The sequence below is a fragment of the Rhipicephalus microplus genome, unplaced genomic scaffold (assembly GCF_043290135.1).
Source record: "Rhipicephalus microplus isolate Deutch F79 unplaced genomic scaffold, USDA_Rmic scaffold_12, whole genome shotgun sequence".
NCBI classification, from domain to species: Eukaryota; Metazoa; Arthropoda; class Arachnida; order Ixodida; family Ixodidae; genus Rhipicephalus; species Rhipicephalus microplus.
This window is the reverse complement of record NW_027464585.1, coordinates 12,303,629-12,320,433: the sequence shown is the minus strand read 5'-3', so window position 1 is coordinate 12,320,433 and position 16,805 is coordinate 12,303,629.

The following is a 16,805-nucleotide window of genomic DNA, read 5'->3' as shown; positions in this document are numbered from 1 at the left end:
CTAGCGCGATCAGCTGTTAACGGAAAGGTTGGAGTTTCGAGCCCACCCGGTGGTAGTGCGGCGCTTTTTTTTCTTTGGGCTGATAGCTCTGAAGAAATGTTCTGATGGTGGTGAAAGTGGGGCATGACTGTCTCCGTGGCGCAATTGGCTAGCACGATCGGCTGTTAACCGAAAGGTTGGAGGTTCGAGCCCATTCGGTGGTGGTGTGGCGCCTTTTTTGCTTTGGGCTGATAGCTCTGAAGAAATGTTCTGACGGTGGTGAGAGTGGAGCAAGACTGTCTCCGTGGCGCAATTGGCTAGCGCGATCGGCTGTAACGGAAACGTTAGAGGTTCGAGCCCACCCGGTGGTGGTGCGGCGCTTTTTTTTTCTTTGGGCTGATAGCTTTGAAGATATGTTCTGACGGTGGTGAGAGTGGAGCAAGACTGTCTCCGTGGCGCAATTGGCTAGCGCGATCGGCTGTAACGGAAAAGTTAGAGGTTCGAGCCCACCCGATGGTGGTGCGGCGCTTTTTTTTCTTTGGGCTGATAGCTTTGAAGATATGTTCTGATGGTGGTGAGAGTGGAGAAAGGACTGTCTCCGTGGCGCAATTGGCTAGCGCGATCGCCTGTTAACGGAAAGGTTGGAGTTTCGAGCCCACCCGGTGGTAGTGCGGCGCTATTTTTTCTTTGGTCTGATAGCTTTGAAGATATGTTCTGATGGTGGTGAGAATGGAGCAGGACTGTCTCCGTGCCGCAAATGGCTAGCGAAATCGGCTGTTAACCGAAAAATTGGAGGTTCGAGCCCACCCGGTGGTGGTGCGGCGCTTTTTTTTTGGGCTGATAGCTTTGAAGATATGTTCTGATGGTGTTGAGAATGGAGCAGGACTGTCTCCGTGGCGCAATTGGCTAGCGCGATCGGCTGTTAACCGAAAGGTTGGAAGTTCGAGCCCACCCGGTGGTGGTGCGGCGCTTTTTTTTCATTGCGCTGATAGCTTTGAAGATATGTTCTGATCGTGGTGAGAGTGGAGCACGACTGTCTCCGTGGAGCAATTGGCTAGCGCGATCGGTTGTTAACCGAAAAGTTGGAGGTTCGAGCCCACCCGGTGGTGGTGCGGCGCTTTTTTTTTCTTTGGGCTGATAGCTTTGAAGATATGTTCTGATGGTGGTGAAAGTGGGGCATGACTGTCTCCGTGGCGCAATTGGCCAGCACGATCGGCTGTTAACTGAAAGTTTGGAGGTTCGAGCCCACCCGGTGGTGGTGCGGCGCTTTTTTTGGGGCTGATAGCTCTGAAGAAATGTTCTGACGGTGGTGAGAGTGGAGAACGACTGTATCCGTGGCGCAAATGGCTAGCGCGATCGGCTGTTAACCGAAATGTTGGAGGTTCGAGCCCACCCGGTGGTCGTGCGGCGCTTTTTTTTCTTTGGGCTGATAGCTTTGAAGATATGCTCTGATGGCAGTGAGAGTGGAGCAGGACTGCCTCCGTGGCGCAATTGGCTAGCGCGATCGGCTGTTAAACGTAAAGTTGGAGGTTCGAGCCCTCCCGGGAGTGGTGTGTTGCTTTTTTCTTTGCGCTGATAGCTTTGAAGATATGTTCTGATGGTGGTGAGAGTGGAGCAAGACTGTCTCTGCTGCGCAATTGACTAGCTGAATCGGCTGTTAACCGAAAGGTTGGAGTTTCGAGCCCTCCCGGGAGTGGTGTGTTGCTTTTTTCTTTGCGCTGAGAGCTTTGAAGATATGTTCTGATGGTGGTGAATGTGGAGCACGACTGTCTCCGTGGCGCAATTGGCTAGCGCGATCGGCTGTTAACCGAAAGGTTGGAGGTTCGAGCCCACCCGGTGGTGGGGCGGCGCTTTTTTTTCTTTGGGCTGATAGCTTTGAAGATATGTTCTGATGGTGGTGAGAGTGGAGCAAGACTGTCTCCATGGCGCAATTGGCTAGCGCGATCGGCTGTAACGGAAAAGTTAGAGGTTCGAGCTCCCCGGTGGTGGTGCGGCGATTTTTTTTTTTGGGCTGATAGCTTTGAAGATATGTTCTGATGGAGGTGAGAGTGGAGCAAGACTGTCTGCCTGGCGCAATTGGCTAGCGCGATCGGCTGTTAATCGAAAAATTGGAGGTTCGAGCCTACCCGGTGGTGGTGCGGCGCTTTTTTTTGGGCTGAAAGCTTTGAAGAAATGTTCTGATGGTGGTGAAAGTGGGGCATGACTGTCTCCGTGGCGCAATTGGCTAGCACGATCGGCTGTTAACCGAAAGGTTGGAGGTTCGAGCCCATTCGGTGGTGGTGTGGCGCCTTTTTTGCTTTGGGCTGATAGCTCTGAAGAAATGTTCTGACGGTGGTGAGAGTGGAGCAAGACTGTCTCCGTGGCGCAATTGGCTAGCGCGATCGGCTGTAACGGAAACGTTAGAGGTTCGAACCCACCCGGTGGTGGTGCGGCGCTTTTTTTTTCTTTGGGCTGATAGCTTTGAAGATATGTTCTGACGGTGGTGAGAGTGGAGCAAGACTGTCTCCGTGGCGCAATTGGCTAGCGCGATCGGCTGTAACGGAAAAGTTAGAGGTTCGAGCCCACCCGATGGTGGTGCGGCGCTTTTTTTTCTTTGGGCTGATAGCTTTGAAGATATGTTCTGATGGTGGTGAGAGTGGAGCAGGACAGTCTCCGTGGCGCAATTGGCTAGCGCGATCGGCTGTTAACGGAAAGGTTGGAGTTTCGAGACCACCCGGTGGTAGTGCGGCGCTATTTTTTCTTTGGTCTGATAGCTTTGAAGATATGTTCTGATGGTGGTGAGAATGGAGCAGGACTGTCTCCGTGCCGCAAATGGCTAGCGAAATCGGCTGTTAACCGAAAAATTGGAGGTTCGAGCCCACCCTGTAGTGGTGCGGCGCTTTTTTTTTGGGCTGATAGCTTTGAAGATATGTTCTGATGGTGTTGAGAATGGAGCAGGACTGTCTCCGTGGCGCAATTGGCTAGCGCGATCGGCTGTTAACCGAAAGGTTGGAAGTTCGAGCCCACCCGGTGGTGGTGCGGCGCTTTTTTTTCATTGCGCTGATAGCTTTGAAGATATGTTCTGATCGTGGTGAGAGTGGAGCACGACTGTCTCCGTGGCGCAATTGGCTAGCGCGATCGGTTGTTAACCGAAAAGTTGGAGGTTCGAGCCCACCCGGTGGTGGTGCGGCGCTTTTTTTTTCTTTGGGCTGATAGCTTTGAAGATATGTTCTGATGGTGGTGAAAGTGGGGCATGACTGTCTCCGTGGCGCAATTTGCCAGCACGATCGGCTGTTAACTGAAAGTTTGGAGGTTCGAGCCCACCCGGTGGTGGTGCGGCGCTTTTTTTTGGGCTGATAGCTCTGAAGAAATGTTCTGACGGTGGTGAGAGTGGAGAACGACTGTCTCCGTGGCGCAAATGGCTAGCGCGATCGGCTGTTAACCGAAATGTTGGAGGTTCGAGCCCACCCGGTGGTCGTGCGGCGCTTTTTTTTCTTTGGGCTGATAGCTTTGAAGATATGCTCTGATGGCAGTGAGAGGGGAGCAGGACTGCCTCCGTGGCGCAATTGACTAGCTGAATCGGCTGTTAATCGAAAGGTTGGAGGTTCAAGCCCTCCCGGGAGTGGTGTGTTGCTTTTTTTTCTTTGTGCTGATAGCTTTGAAGATATGTTCTGATGGTGGTGAGAGTGGAGCAGGACTGTCTCCGTGGCGCAATTGGCTAGCGCGATCGGCTGTTAACGGAAAGGTTGGAGTTTCGAGCCCACCCGGTGGTAGTGCGGCGCTATTTTTTCTTTGGGCTGATAGCTTTGAAGATATGTTCTGATGGTGGTGAGAATGGAGCAGGACTGTCTCCGTGCCGCAAATGGCTAGCGAAATCGGCTGTTAACCGAAAAATTGGAGGTTCGAGCCTACCCGGTGGTGGTGCGGCGCTTTTTTTTGGGCTGAAAGCTTTGAAGATATGTTCTGATGGTGGTGAGAGAGGAGCAGGATTGTCTCCGTGGCGCAATTGGCTAGCGCGATCGGCTGTTAACTGAAAGGTTGAAGGTTCGAGCCCATCCGGTGGTGGTGCGGCACTTTTTTTTCTTTGGGCTGATAGCTTTGAAGATATGTTCTGATGGTGGTGAGAGTGGAGCAGGACTGTCTCCGTGGCGCAATTGGCTAGCGCGTTCGGCTGTTAACCGAAAGGTTGGAGGTTCGAGCTCACCCGGTGGTGGTGCGGCGCTTTTTTTTTCTTTGGGCTGATAGCTTTGAAGATATGTTCTGATGGTGGTGAGAGTGGAGCAGGACTGTCTCCGCGGCGCAATTGGCTAGCGCGATCGGCTGTTAACCGAAAAATTGGAGGTTCGAGCCCACAAGGTGGTGGTGCGGCGCTTTTTTTGGGCTGATAGCTTTGAAGATATGTTCTGATGGTGGTGAGAGAGGAGCAGGACTGTCTCCGTGGCGCAATTGGCTAGCGCAATCGGCTGTTAACTGAAAGATTGGAGGGTCGAGCCCACCCGGTGGTGGCGCGGCGCTTTTTTTCTTTGCGCTGATAGCTTTGAAGGTATGTTCTGATGGTGGTGAGAGTGGAGCACGACTGTCTCCGTGGCGCAATTGGCTAGCGCGATCGGTTGTTAACCGAAAAGTTGGAGTTTCGAGCCCACCCGGTGGAGGTGCGGCTCTTTTTTTTCTTTTGGCTGATAGCTTTGATGATATGTTCTGATGGTGGTGAAAGTGGGGCATGACTGTCTCCGTGGCGCCATTGGCTAGCACGATCGGCTGTTAACCGAAAGGTTGGAGGTTCGAGCCCACCCGGTGGTGGTGCGGCGCTTTTTTTTTCTTTGGGCTGATAGCTCTGAAGAAATGTTCTGAAGGTGGTGAGAGTGGAGCACGACTGTCTCCGTGGCGCAAATGGCTAGCGCGATCGGCTGTTAACCGAAAAATTGGAGGTTCGAGCCCACCCGGTGGTGGTGCGGCGCTTTTTTTTCTTTGGGCTGATAGCTTTGAAGATATGTTCTGATGGTGGTGAAAGTGGGGCATGACTGTCTCCGTGGCGCAATTGGCCAGCACGATCGGCTGTTAACTGAAAGTTTGGAGGTTCGAGCCCACCCGGTGGTGGTGCGGCGCTTTTTTTTGGGCTGATAGCTCTGAAGAAATGTTCTGACGGTGGTGAGAGTGGAGAACGACTGTCTCCGTGGCGCAAATGGCTAGCGCGATCGGCTGTTAACCGAAATGTTGGAGGTTCGAGCCCACCTGGTGGTCGTGCGGCGCTTTTTTGTCTTTGGGCTGATAGCTTTGAAGATATGCTCTGATGGCAGTGAGAGTGGAGCAGGACTGCCTCCGTGGCGCAATTGGCTAGCGCGATCGGCTGTTAAACGTAAAGTTGGAGGTTCGAGCCCTCCCGGGAGTGGTGTGTTGCTTTTTTCTTTGCGCTGATAGCTTTGAAGATATGTTCTGATGGTGGTGAGAGTGGAGCAAGACTGTCTCTGCTGCGCAATTGACTAGCTGAATCGGCTGTTAACCGAAAGGTTGGAGTTTCGAGCCCTCCCGGGAGTGGTGTGTTGCTTTTTTCTTTGCGCTGAGAGCTTTGAAGATATGTTCTGATGGTGGTGAATGTGGAGCACGACTGTCTCCGTGGCGCAATTGGCTAGCGCGATCGGCTGTTAACCGAAAGGTTGGAGGTTCGAGCCCACCCGGTGGTGGGGCGGCGCTTTTTTTTCTTTGGGCTGATAGCTTTGAAGATATGTTCTGATGGTGGTGAGAGTGGAGCAAGACTGTCTCCATGGCGCAATTGGCTAGCGCGATCGGCTGTAACGGAAACGTTAGAGGTTCGAGCTCCCCGGTGGTGGTGCGGCGATTTTTTTTTTTGGGCTGATAGCTTTGAAGATATGTTCTGATGGAGGTGAGAGTGGAGCAAGACTGTCTGCCTGGCGCAATTGGCTAGCGCGATTGGCTGTTAATCGAAAGGTTGGAGGTTCAAGCCCTCCCCGGAGTGGTGTGTTGCTTTTTTTTTCTTTGTGCTGATAGCTTTGAAGATATGTTCTGATGGTGGTGAGAGTGGAGCAGGACTGTCTCCGTGGCGCAATTGGCTAGCGCGGTCGGCTGTTAACGGAAAGGTTGGAGTTTCGAGCCCACCCGCTGGTAGTGCGGCGCTATTTTTTCTTTGGGCTGATAGCTTTGAAGATATGTTCTGATGGTGGTGAGAATGGAGCAGGACTGTCTCCGTGCCGCAAATGGCTAGCAAAATCGGCTGTTAACCGAAAAATTGGAGGTTCGAGCCTACCCGGTGGTGGTGCGGCGCTTTTTTTTGGGCTGAAAGCTTTGAAGAAATGTTCTGATGGTGGTGAAAGTGGGGCATGACTGTCTCCGTGGCGCAATTGGCTAGCACGATCGGCTGTTAACCGAAAGGTTGGAGGTTCGAGCCCATTTGGTGGTGGTGTGGCGCCTTTTTTGCTTTGGGCTGATAGCTCTGAAGAAATGTTCTGACGGTGGTGAGAGTGGAGCAAGACTGTCTCCGTGGCGCAATTGGCTAGCGCGATCGGCTGTAACGGAAACGTTAGAGGTTCGAGCCCACCCGGTGGTGGTGCGGCGCTTTTTTTTTCTTTGGGCTGATAGCTTTGAAGATATGTTCTGACGGTGGTGAGAGTGGAGCAAGACTGTCTCCGTGGCGCAATTGGCTAGCGCGATCGGCTGTAACGGAAAAGTTAGAGGTTCGAGCCCACCCGATGGTGGTGCGGCGCTTTTTTTTCTTTGGGCTGATAGCTTTGAAGATATGTTCTGATGGTGGTGAGAGTGGAGCAGGACAGTCTCCGTGGCGCAATTGGCTAGCGCGATCGGCTGTTAACGGAAAGGTTGTAGTTTCGAGCCCACCCGGTGGTAGTGCGGCGCTATTTTTTCTTTGGTCTGATAGCTTTGAAGATATGTTCTGATGGTGGTGAGAATGGAGCAGGACTGTCTCCGTGCCGCAAATGGCTAGCGAAATCGGCTGTTAACCGAAAAATTGGAGGTTCGAGCCCACCCGGTGGTGGTGCGGCGCTTTTTTTTTGGGCTGATAGCTTTGAAGATATGTTCTGATGGTGTTGAGAATGGAGCAGGACTGTCTCCGTGGCGCAATTGGCTAGCGCGATCGGTTGTTAACCGAAAAGTTGGAGGTTCGAGCCCACCCGGTGGTGGTGCGGCGCTTTTTTTTTCTTTGGGCTGATAGCTTTGAAGATATGTTCTGATGGTGGTGAAAGTGGGGCATGACTGTCTCCGTGGCGCAATTGGCCAGCACGATCGGCTGTTAACTGAAAGTTTGGAGGTTCGAGCCCACCCGGTGGTGGTGCGGCGCTTTTTTTTTGGGCTGATAGCTCTGAAGAAATGTTCTGACGGTGGTGAGAGTGGAGAACGACTGTCTCCGTGGCGCAAATGGCTAGCGCGATCGGCTGTTAACCGAAATGTTGGAGGTTCGAGCCCACCCGGTGGTCGTGCGGCGCTTTTTTTTTTCTTTGGGCTGATAGCTTTGAAGATATGCTCTGATGGCAGTGAGAGTGGAGCAGGACTGCCTCCGTGGCGCAATTGGCTAGCGCGATCGGCTGTTAAACGTAAAGTTGGAGGTTCGAGCCCTCCCGGGAGTGGTATGTTGCTTTTTTCTTTGCGCTGATAGCTTTGAAGATATAATCTGATGGTGGTGAGAGTGGAGCAAGACTGTCTCTGCTGCGCAATTGACTAGCTGAATCGGCTGTTAACCGAAAGGTTGGAGTTTCGAGCCCTCCCGGGAGTGGTGTGTTGCTTTTTTCTTTGCGCTGAGAGCTTTGAAGATATGTTCTGATGGTGGTGAATGTGGAGCACGACTGTCTCCGTGGCGCAATTGGCTAGCGCGATCGGCTGTTAACCGAAAGGTTGGAGGTTCGAGCCCACCCGGTGGTGGGGCGGCGCTTTTTTTTCTTTGGGCTGATAGCTTTGAAGATATGTTCTGATGGTGGTGAGAGTGGAGCAAGACTGTCTCCATGGCGCAATTGGCTAGCGCGATCGGCTGTAACGGAAAAGTTAGAGGTTCGAGCTCCCCGGTGGTGGTGCGGCGATTTTTTTTTTGGGCTGATAGCTTTGAAGATATGTTCTGATGGAGGTGAGAGTGGAGCAAGACTGTCTGCCTGGCGCAATTGGCTAGCGCGATCGGCTGTTAATCGAAAGGTTGGAGGTTCAAGCCCTCCCGGAAGTGGTGTGTTGCTTTTTTTTCTTTGTGCTGATAGCTTTGAAGATATGTTCTGATGGTGGTGAGAGTGGAGCAGGACTGTCTCCGTGGCGCAATTGGCTAGCGCGATCGGCTGTTAACGGAAAGGTTGGAGTTTCGAGCCCACCCGGTGGTAGTGCGGCGCTATTTTTTCTTTGGGCTGATAGCTTTGAAGATATGTTCTGATGGTGGTGAGAATGGAGCAGGACTGTCTCCGTGCCGCAAATGGCTAGCAAAATCGGCTGTTAACCGAAAAATTGGAGGTTCGAGCCTACCCGGTGGTGGTGCGGCGCTTTTTTTTGGGCTGAAAGCTTTGAAGATATGTTCTGATGGTGGTGAGAGAGGAGCAGGATTGTCTCCGTGGCGCAATTGGCTAGCGCGATCGGCTGTTAACTGAAAGGTTGAAGGTTCGAGCCCACCCGGTGGTGGTGCGGCGCTTTTTTTTTGGGCTGATAGCTTTGAAGATATGTTCTGATGGTGTTGAGAATGGAGCAGGACTGTCTCCGTGGCGCAATTGGCTAGCGCGATCGGCTGTTAACCGAAAGGTTGGAAGTTCGAGCCCACCCAGTGGTGGTGCGGCGCTTTTTTTTCATTGCGCTGATAGCTTTGAAGATATGTTCTGATCGTGGTGAGAGTGGAGCACGACTGTCTCCGTGGTGCAATTGGCTAGCGCGATCGGTTGTTAACCGAAAAGTTGGAGGTTCGAGCCCACCCGGTGGTGGTGCGGCGCTTTTTTTTTCTTTGGGCTGATAGCTTTGAAGATATGTTCTGATGGTGGTGAAAGTGGGGCATGACTGTCTCCGTGGCGCAATTGGCCAGCACGATCGGCTGTTAACTGAAAGTTTGGAGGTTCGAGCCCACCCGGTGGTGGTGCGGCGCTTTTTTTTGGGCTGATAGCTCTGAAGAAATGTTCTGACGGTGGTGAGAGTGGAGAACGACTGTCTCCGTGGCGCAAATGGCTAGCGCGATCGGCTGTTAACCGAAATGTTGGAGGTTCGAGCCCACCCGGTGGTCGTGCGGCGCTTTTTTTTCTTTGGGCTGATAGCTTTGAAGATATGCTCTGATGGCAGTGAGAGTGGAGCAGGACTGCCTCCGTGGCGCAATTGGCTAGCGCGATCGGCTGTTAAACGTAAAGTTGGAGGTTCGAGCCCTCCCGGGAGTGGTGTGTTGCTTTTTTTTTGCGCTGATAGCTTTGAAGATATGTTCTGATGGTGGTGAGAGTGGAGCAAGACTGTCTCTGCTGCGCAATTGACTAGCTGAATCGGCTGTTAACCGAAAGGTTGGAGTTTCGAGCCCTCCCGGGAGTGGTGTGTTGCTTTTTTCTTTGCGCTGAGAGCTTTGAAGATATGTTCTGATGGTGGTGAATGTGGAGCACGACTGTCTCCGTGGCGCAATTGGCTAGCGCGATCGGCTGTTAACCGAAAGGTTGGAGGTTCGAGCCCACCCGGTGGTGGGGCGGCGCTTTTTTTTCTTTGGGCTGATAGCTTTGAAGATATGTTCTGATGGTGGTGAGAGTGGAGCAAGACTGTCTCCATGGCGCAATTGGCTAGCGCGATCGGCTGTAACGGAAAAGTTAGAGGTTCGAGCTCCCCGGTGGTGGTGCGGCGATTTTTTTTTTGGGCTGATAGCTTTGAAGATATGTTCTGATGGAGGTGAGAGTGGAGCAAGACTGTCTGCCTGGCGCAATTGGCTAGCGCGATCGGGTGTTAATCGAAAGGTTGGAGGTTCAAGCCCTCCCGGGAGTGGTGTGTTGCTTTTTTTTCTTTGTGCTGATAGCTTTGAAGATATGTTCTGATGGTGGTGAGAGTGGAGCAGGACTGTCTCCGTGGCGCAATTGGCTAGCGCGATCGGCTGTTAACGGAAAGGTTGGAGTTTCGAGCCCACCCGGTGGTAGTGCGGCGCTATTTTTTCTTTGGGCTGATAGCTTTGAAGATATGTTCTGATGGTGGTGAGAATGGAGCAGGACTGTCTCCGTGCCGCAAATGGCTAGCAAAATTGGCTGTTAACCGAAAAATTGGAGGTTCGAGCCTACCCGGTGGTGGTGCGGCGCTTTTTTTTGGGCTGAAAGCTTTGAAGATATGTTCTGATGGTGGTGAGAGAGGAGCAGGATTGTCTCCGTGGCGCAATTGGCTAGCGCGATCGGCTGTTAACTGAAAGGTTGAGGGTTCGAGTCCATCCGGTGGTGGTGCGGCACTTTTTTTTCTTTGGGCTGATAGCTTTGAAGATATGTTCTGATGGTGGTGAGAGTGGAGCAGGACTGTCTCCGTGGCGCAATTGGCTAGCGCGTTCGGCTGTTAACCGAAAGGTTTGAGGTTCGAGCTCACCCGGTGGTGGTGCGGCGCTTTTTTTTTCTTTGGGCTGATAGCTTTGAAGATATGTTCTGATGGTGGTGAGAGTGGAGCAGGACTGTCTCCGCGGCGCAATTGGCTAGCGCGATCGGCTGTTAACCGAAAAATTGGAGGTTCGAGCCCACAAGGTGGTGGTGCGGCGCTTTTTTTGGGCTGATAGCTTTGAAGATATGTTCTGATGGTGGTGAGAGAGAAGCAGGACTGTCTCCGTGGCGCAATTGGCTAGCGCAATCGGCTGTTAACTGAAAGATTGGAGGGTCGAGCCCACCCGGTGGTGGCGCGGCGCTTTTTTTCTTTGCGCTGATAGCTTTGAAGGTATGTTCTGATGGTGGTGAGAGTGGAGCACGACTGTCTCCGTGGCGCAATTGGCTAGCGCGATCGGTTGTTAACCGAAAAGTTGGAGTTTCGAGCACACCCGGTGGCGGTGCAGCTCTTTTTTTTCTTTTGGCTGATAGCTTTGATGATATGTTCTGATGGTGGTGAAAGTGGGGCATGACTGTCTCCGTGGCGCAATTGGTTAGCACGATCGGCTGTTAACCGAAAGGTTGGAGGTTCGAGCCCACCCGGTGGTGGTGCGGCGCTTTTTTTTTCTTTGGGCTGATAGCTCTGAAGAAATGTTCTGAAGGTGGTGAGAGTGGAGCACGACTGTCTCCGTGGCGCAAATGGCTAGCGCGATCGGCTGTTAACCGAAAAATTGGAGGTTCGAGCCCACCCGGTGGTGGTGCGGCGCTTTTTTTTCTTTGGGCTGATATCTTTGAAGATATGTTCTGATGGTGGTGAAAGTGGGGCATGACTGTCTCCGTGGCGCAATTGGCCAGCACGATCGGCTGTTAACTGAAAGTTTGGAGGTTCGAGCCCACCCGGTGGTGGTGCGGCGCTTTTTTTTTGGGCTGATAGCTCTGAAGAAATGTTCTGACGGTGGTGAGAGTGGAGAACGACTGTCTCCGTGGCGCAAATGGCTAGCGCGATCGGCTGTTAACCGAAATGTTGGAGGTTCGAGCCCACCCGGTGGTCGTGCGGCGCTTTTTTTTCTTTGGGCTGATAGCTTTGAAGATATGCTCTGATGGCAGTGAGAGTGGAGCAGGACTGCCTCCGTGGCGCAATTGGCTAGCGCGATCGGCTGTTAACCGTAAAGTTGGAGGTTCGAGCCCTCCCGGGAGTGGTGTGTTGCTTTTTTCTTTGCGCTGATAGCTTTGAAGATATGTTCTGATGGTGGTGAGAGTGGAGCAAGACTGTCTCTGCTGCGCAATTGACTAGCTGAATCGGCTGTTAACCGAAAGGTTGGAGTTTCGAGCCCTCGCGGGAGTGGTGTGTTGCTTTTTTCTTTGCGCTGAGAGCTTTGAAGATATGTTGTGATGGTGGTGAGTGTGGAGCACGACTGTCTCCGTGGCGCAATTGGCTAGCGCGATCGGCTGTTAACCGAAAGGTTGGAGGTTCGAGCCCACCCGGAGGTGGGGCGGCGCTTTTTTTTCTTTGGGCTGATAGCTTTGAAGATATGTTCTGATGGTGGTGAGAGTGGAGCAAGACTGTCTCCATGGCGCAATTGGCTAGCGCGATCGGCTGTAACGGAAAAGTTAGAGGTTCGAGCTCCCCGGTGGTGGTGCGGCGATTTTTTTTTTGGGCTGATAGCTTTGAAGATATGTTCTGATGGAGGTGAGAGTGGAGCAAGACTGTCTGCCTGGCGCAATTGGCTAGCGCGATCGGCTGTTAATCGAAAAGTTGGAGGTTCAAGCCCTCCCGGGAGTGGTGTGTTGCTTTTTTTTCTTTGTGCTGATAGCTTTGAAGATATGTTCTGATGGTGGTGAGAGTGAAGCAGGACTGTCTCCGTGGCGCAATTGGCTAGCGCGATCGGCTGTTAACGGAAAGGTTGGAGTTTCGAGCCCACCCGGTGGTAGTGCGGCGCTATTTTTTCTTTGGGCTGATAGCTTTGAAGATATGTTCTGATGGTGGTGAGAATGGAGCAGGACTGTCTCCGTGCCGCAAATGGCTAGCAAAATCGGCTGTTAACCGAAAAATTGGAGGTTCGAGCCTACCCGGTGGTGGTGCGGCGCTTTTTTTTGGGCTGAAAGCTTTGAAGAAATGTTCTGATGGTGGTGAAAGTGGGGCATGACTGTCTCCGTGGCGCAATTGGCTAGCACGATCGGCTGTTAACCGAAAGGTTGGAGGTTCGAGCCCATTCGGTGGTGGTGTGGCGCCTTTTTTGCTTTGGGCTGATAGCTCTGAAGAAATGTTCTGACGGTGGTGAGAGTGGAGCAAGACTGTCTCCGTGGCGCAATTGGCTAGCGCGATCGGCTGTAACGGAAACGTTAGAGGTTCGAGCCCACCCGGTGGTGGTGCGGCGCTTTTTTTTTCTTTGGGCTGATAGCTTTGAAGATATGTTCTGACGGTGGTGAGAGTGGAGCAAGACTGTCTCCGTGGCGCAATTGGCTAGCGCGATCGGCTGTAACGGAAAAGTTAGAGGTTCGAGCCCACCCGATGGTGGTGCGGCGCTTTTTTTTCTTTGGGCTGATAGCTTTGAAGATATGTTCTGATGGTGGTGAGAGTGGAGCAGGACAGTCTCCGTGGCGCAATTGGCTAGCGCGATCGGCTGTTAACGGAAAGGTTGGAGTTTCGAGCCCACCCGGTGGTAGTGCGGCGCTATTTTTTCTTTGGTCTGATAGCTTTGAAGATATGTTCTGATGGTGGTGAGAATGGAGCAGGACTGTCTCCGTGCCGCAAATGGCTAGCGAAATCGGCTGTTAACCGAAAAATTGGAGGTTCGAGCCCACCCGGTGGTGGTGCGGCGCTTTTTTTTTGGGCTGATAGCTTTGAAGATATGTTCTGATGGTGTTGAGAATGGAGCAGGACTGTCTCCGTGGCGCAATTGGCTAGCGCGATCGGCTGTTAACCGAAAGGTTGGAGGTTCGAGCCCACCCGGTGGTGGTGCGGCGCTTTTTTTTGGGCTGATAGCTCTGAAGAAATGTTCTGACGGTGGTGAGAGTGGAGAACGACTGTCTCCGTGGCGCAAATGGCAAGCGCGATCGGCTGTTAACCGAAAGGTTGGAGTTTCGAGCCCACCCGGTGGTAGTGCGGCGCTTTTTTTTCATTGCGCTGATAGCTTTGAAGATATGTTCTGATCGTGGTGAGAGTGGAGCACGACTGTCTCCGTGGCGCAATTGGCTAGCGCGATCGGTTGTTAACCGAAAAGTTGGAGGTTCGAGCCCACCCGGTGGTGGTGCGGCGCTTTTTTTTTCTTTGGGCTGATAGCTTTGAAGATATGTTCTGATGGTGGTGAAAGTGGGGCATGACTGTCTCCGTGGCGCAATTGGCCAGCACGATCGGCTGTTAACTGAAAGTTTGGAGGTTCGAGCCCACCCGGTGGTGGTGCGGCGCTTTTTTTTGGGCTGATAGCTCTGAAGAAATGTTCTGACGGTGGTGAGAGTGGAGAACGACTGTCTCCGTGGCGAAAATGGCAAGCGCGATCGGCTGTTAACCGAAATGTTGGAGGTTCGAGCCCACCCGGTGGTCGTGCGGCGCTTTTTTTTCTTTGGGCTGATAGCTTTGAAGATATGCTCTGATGGCAGTGAGAGTGGAGCAGGACTGCCTCCGTGGCGCAATTGGCTAGCGCGATCGGCTGTTAAACGTAAAGTTGGAGGTTCGAGCCCTCCCGGGAAGGGTGTGTTGCTTTTTTCTTTGCGCTGATAGCTTTGAAGATATGTTCTGATGGTGGTGAGAGTGTAGCAAGGCTGTCTCTGCTGCGCAATTGACTAGCTGAATCGGCTGTTAACCGAAAGGTTGGAGTTTCGAGCCCTCCCGGGAGTGGTGTGTTGCTTTTTTCTTTGCGCTGAGATCTTTGAAGATATGTTCTGATGGTGGTGAATGTGGAGCACGACTGTCTCCGTGGCGCAATTGGCTAGTGCGATCGGCTGTTAACCGAAAGGTTGGAGGTTCGAGCCCACCCGGTGGTGGGGCGGCGCTTTTTTTTCTTTGGGCTGATAGCTTTGAAGATATGTTCTGATGGTGGTGAGAGGGGAGCAAGACTGTCTCCATGGCGCAATTGGCTAGCGCGATCGGCTGTAACAGAAAAGTTAGAGGTTCGAGCTCCCCGGTGGTGGTGCGGCGATTTTTTTTTGGGCTGATAGCTTTGAAGATATGTTCTGATGGAGGTGAGAGTGGAGCAAGACTGTCTGCCTGGCGCAATTGGCTAGCGCGATCGGCTGTTAATCGAAAGGTTGGAGGTTCAAGCCCTCCCGGGAGTGGTGTGTTGCTTTTTTTTCTTTGTGCTGATAGCTTTGAAGATATGTTCTGATGGTGGTGAGAGTGGAGCAGGACTGTCTCCGTGGCGCAATTGGCTAGCGCGATCGGCTGTTAACGGAAAGGTTGGAGTTTCGAGCCCACCCGGTGGTAGTGCGGCGCTATTTTTTCTTTGGGCTGATAGCTTTGAAGATATGTTCTGATGGTGGTGAGAATGGAGCAGGACTGTCTCCGTGCCGCAAATGGCTAGCAAAATCGGCTGTTAACCGAAAAATTGGAGGTTCGAGCCTACCCGGTGGTGGTGCGGCGCTTTTTTTTGGGCTGAAAGCTTTGAAGATATGTTCTGATGGTGGTGAGAGAGGAGCAGGATTGTCTCCGTGGCGCAATTGGCTAGCGCGATCGGCTGTTAACTGAAAGGTTGAAGGTTCGAGCCCATCCGGTGGTGGTGCGGCACTTTTTTTTCTTTGGGCTGATAGCTTTGAAGATATGTTCTGATGGTGGTGAGAGTGGAGCAGGACTGTCTCCGTGGCGCAATTGGCTAGCGCGTTCGGCTGTTAACCGAAAGGTTGGAGGTTCGAGCTCACCCGGTGGTGGTGCGGCGCTTTTTTTTTCTTTGGGCTGATAGCTTTGAAGATATGTTCTGATGGTGGTGAGAGTGGAGCAGGACTGTCTCCGCGGCGCAATTGGCTAGCGCGATCGGCTGTTAACCGAAAAATTGGAGGTTCGAGCCCACAAGGTGGTGGTGCGGCGCTTTTTTTGGGCTGATAGCTTTGAAGATATGTTCTGATGGTGGTGAGAGAGGAGCAGGACTGTCTCCGTGGCGCAATTGGCTAGCGCAATCGGCTGTTAACTGAAAGATTGGAGGGTCGAGCCCACCCGGTGGTGGCGCGGCGCTTTTTTTCTTTGCGCTGATAGCTTTGAAGGTATGTTCTGATGGTGGTGAGAGTGGAGCACGACTGTCTCCGTGGTGCAATTGGCTAGCGCGATCGGTTGTTAACCGAAAAGTTGGAGTTTCGAGCCCACCCGGTGGTGGTGCGGCTCTTTTTTTTCTTTTGGCTGATAGCTTTGATGATATGTTCTGATGGTGGTGAAAGTGGGGCATGACTGTCTCCGTGGCGCAATTGGCTAGCACGATCGGCTGTTAACCGAAAGGTTGGAGGTTCGAGCCCACCCGGTGGTGGTGCGGCGCTTTTTTTTCTTTGGGCTGATAGCTCTAAAGAAATGTTCTGAAGGTGGTGAGAGTGGAGCACGACTGTCTCCGTGGCGCAAATGGCTAGCGCGATCGGCTGTTAACCGAAAAATTGGAGGTTCGAGCCCACCCGGTGGTGGTGCGGCGCTTTTTTTTTCTTTGGGCTGATAGCTTTGAAGATATGTTCTGATGGTGGTGAAAGTGGGGCGCGACTGTCTCTGTGGCGCAATTGGCTAGCACGATCGGCTGTTAACCGAAAGGGTGGAGGTTCGAGCCCACCCGGTGGTGGTGCGGCGCTTTTTTTGGGCTGATAGCTCTGAAGAAATGTTCTGACGGTGATGAGAGTGGAGCACGACTGTCTCCGTGGCGCAAATGGCTAGCGCGATCGGCTGTTAACCGAAATGTTGGAGGTTCGAACCCACCCGGTGGTCGTGCGGCGCTTTTTTTTCTTTGGGCTGATAGCTTTGAAGATATGTTCTGATGGCAGTGAGAGGGGAGCAGGACTGCCTCCGTGGCGCAGTTGGCTAGCGCGATCGGCTGTTAACCGAAAAGTTGGAGGTTCGAGCCCTCCCTGGAGTGGTGTGTTGCTTTTTTCTTTGCGCTGATAGCTTTGAAGATATGTTCTGATGGTGGTGAGAGTGGAGCAAGACTCTCTCTATGGCGCAATTGGCTAGAGCGATCGGCTGTTAACTGAAAAGTTGGAGGTTCGAGCCCTCCCGGGAGTGGTGTGTTGCTTTTTTCTTTGCGCTGATAGCTTTGAAGATATGTTCTGATGGTAGTGAAAGTGGGGCATGACTGTCTCCGTGGCGCAATTGGCTAGCACGATCGGCTGATAACCGAAAGGTTGGAGGTTCGAGCCCACCCGGTGGTGGTGTGGCGCCTTCTT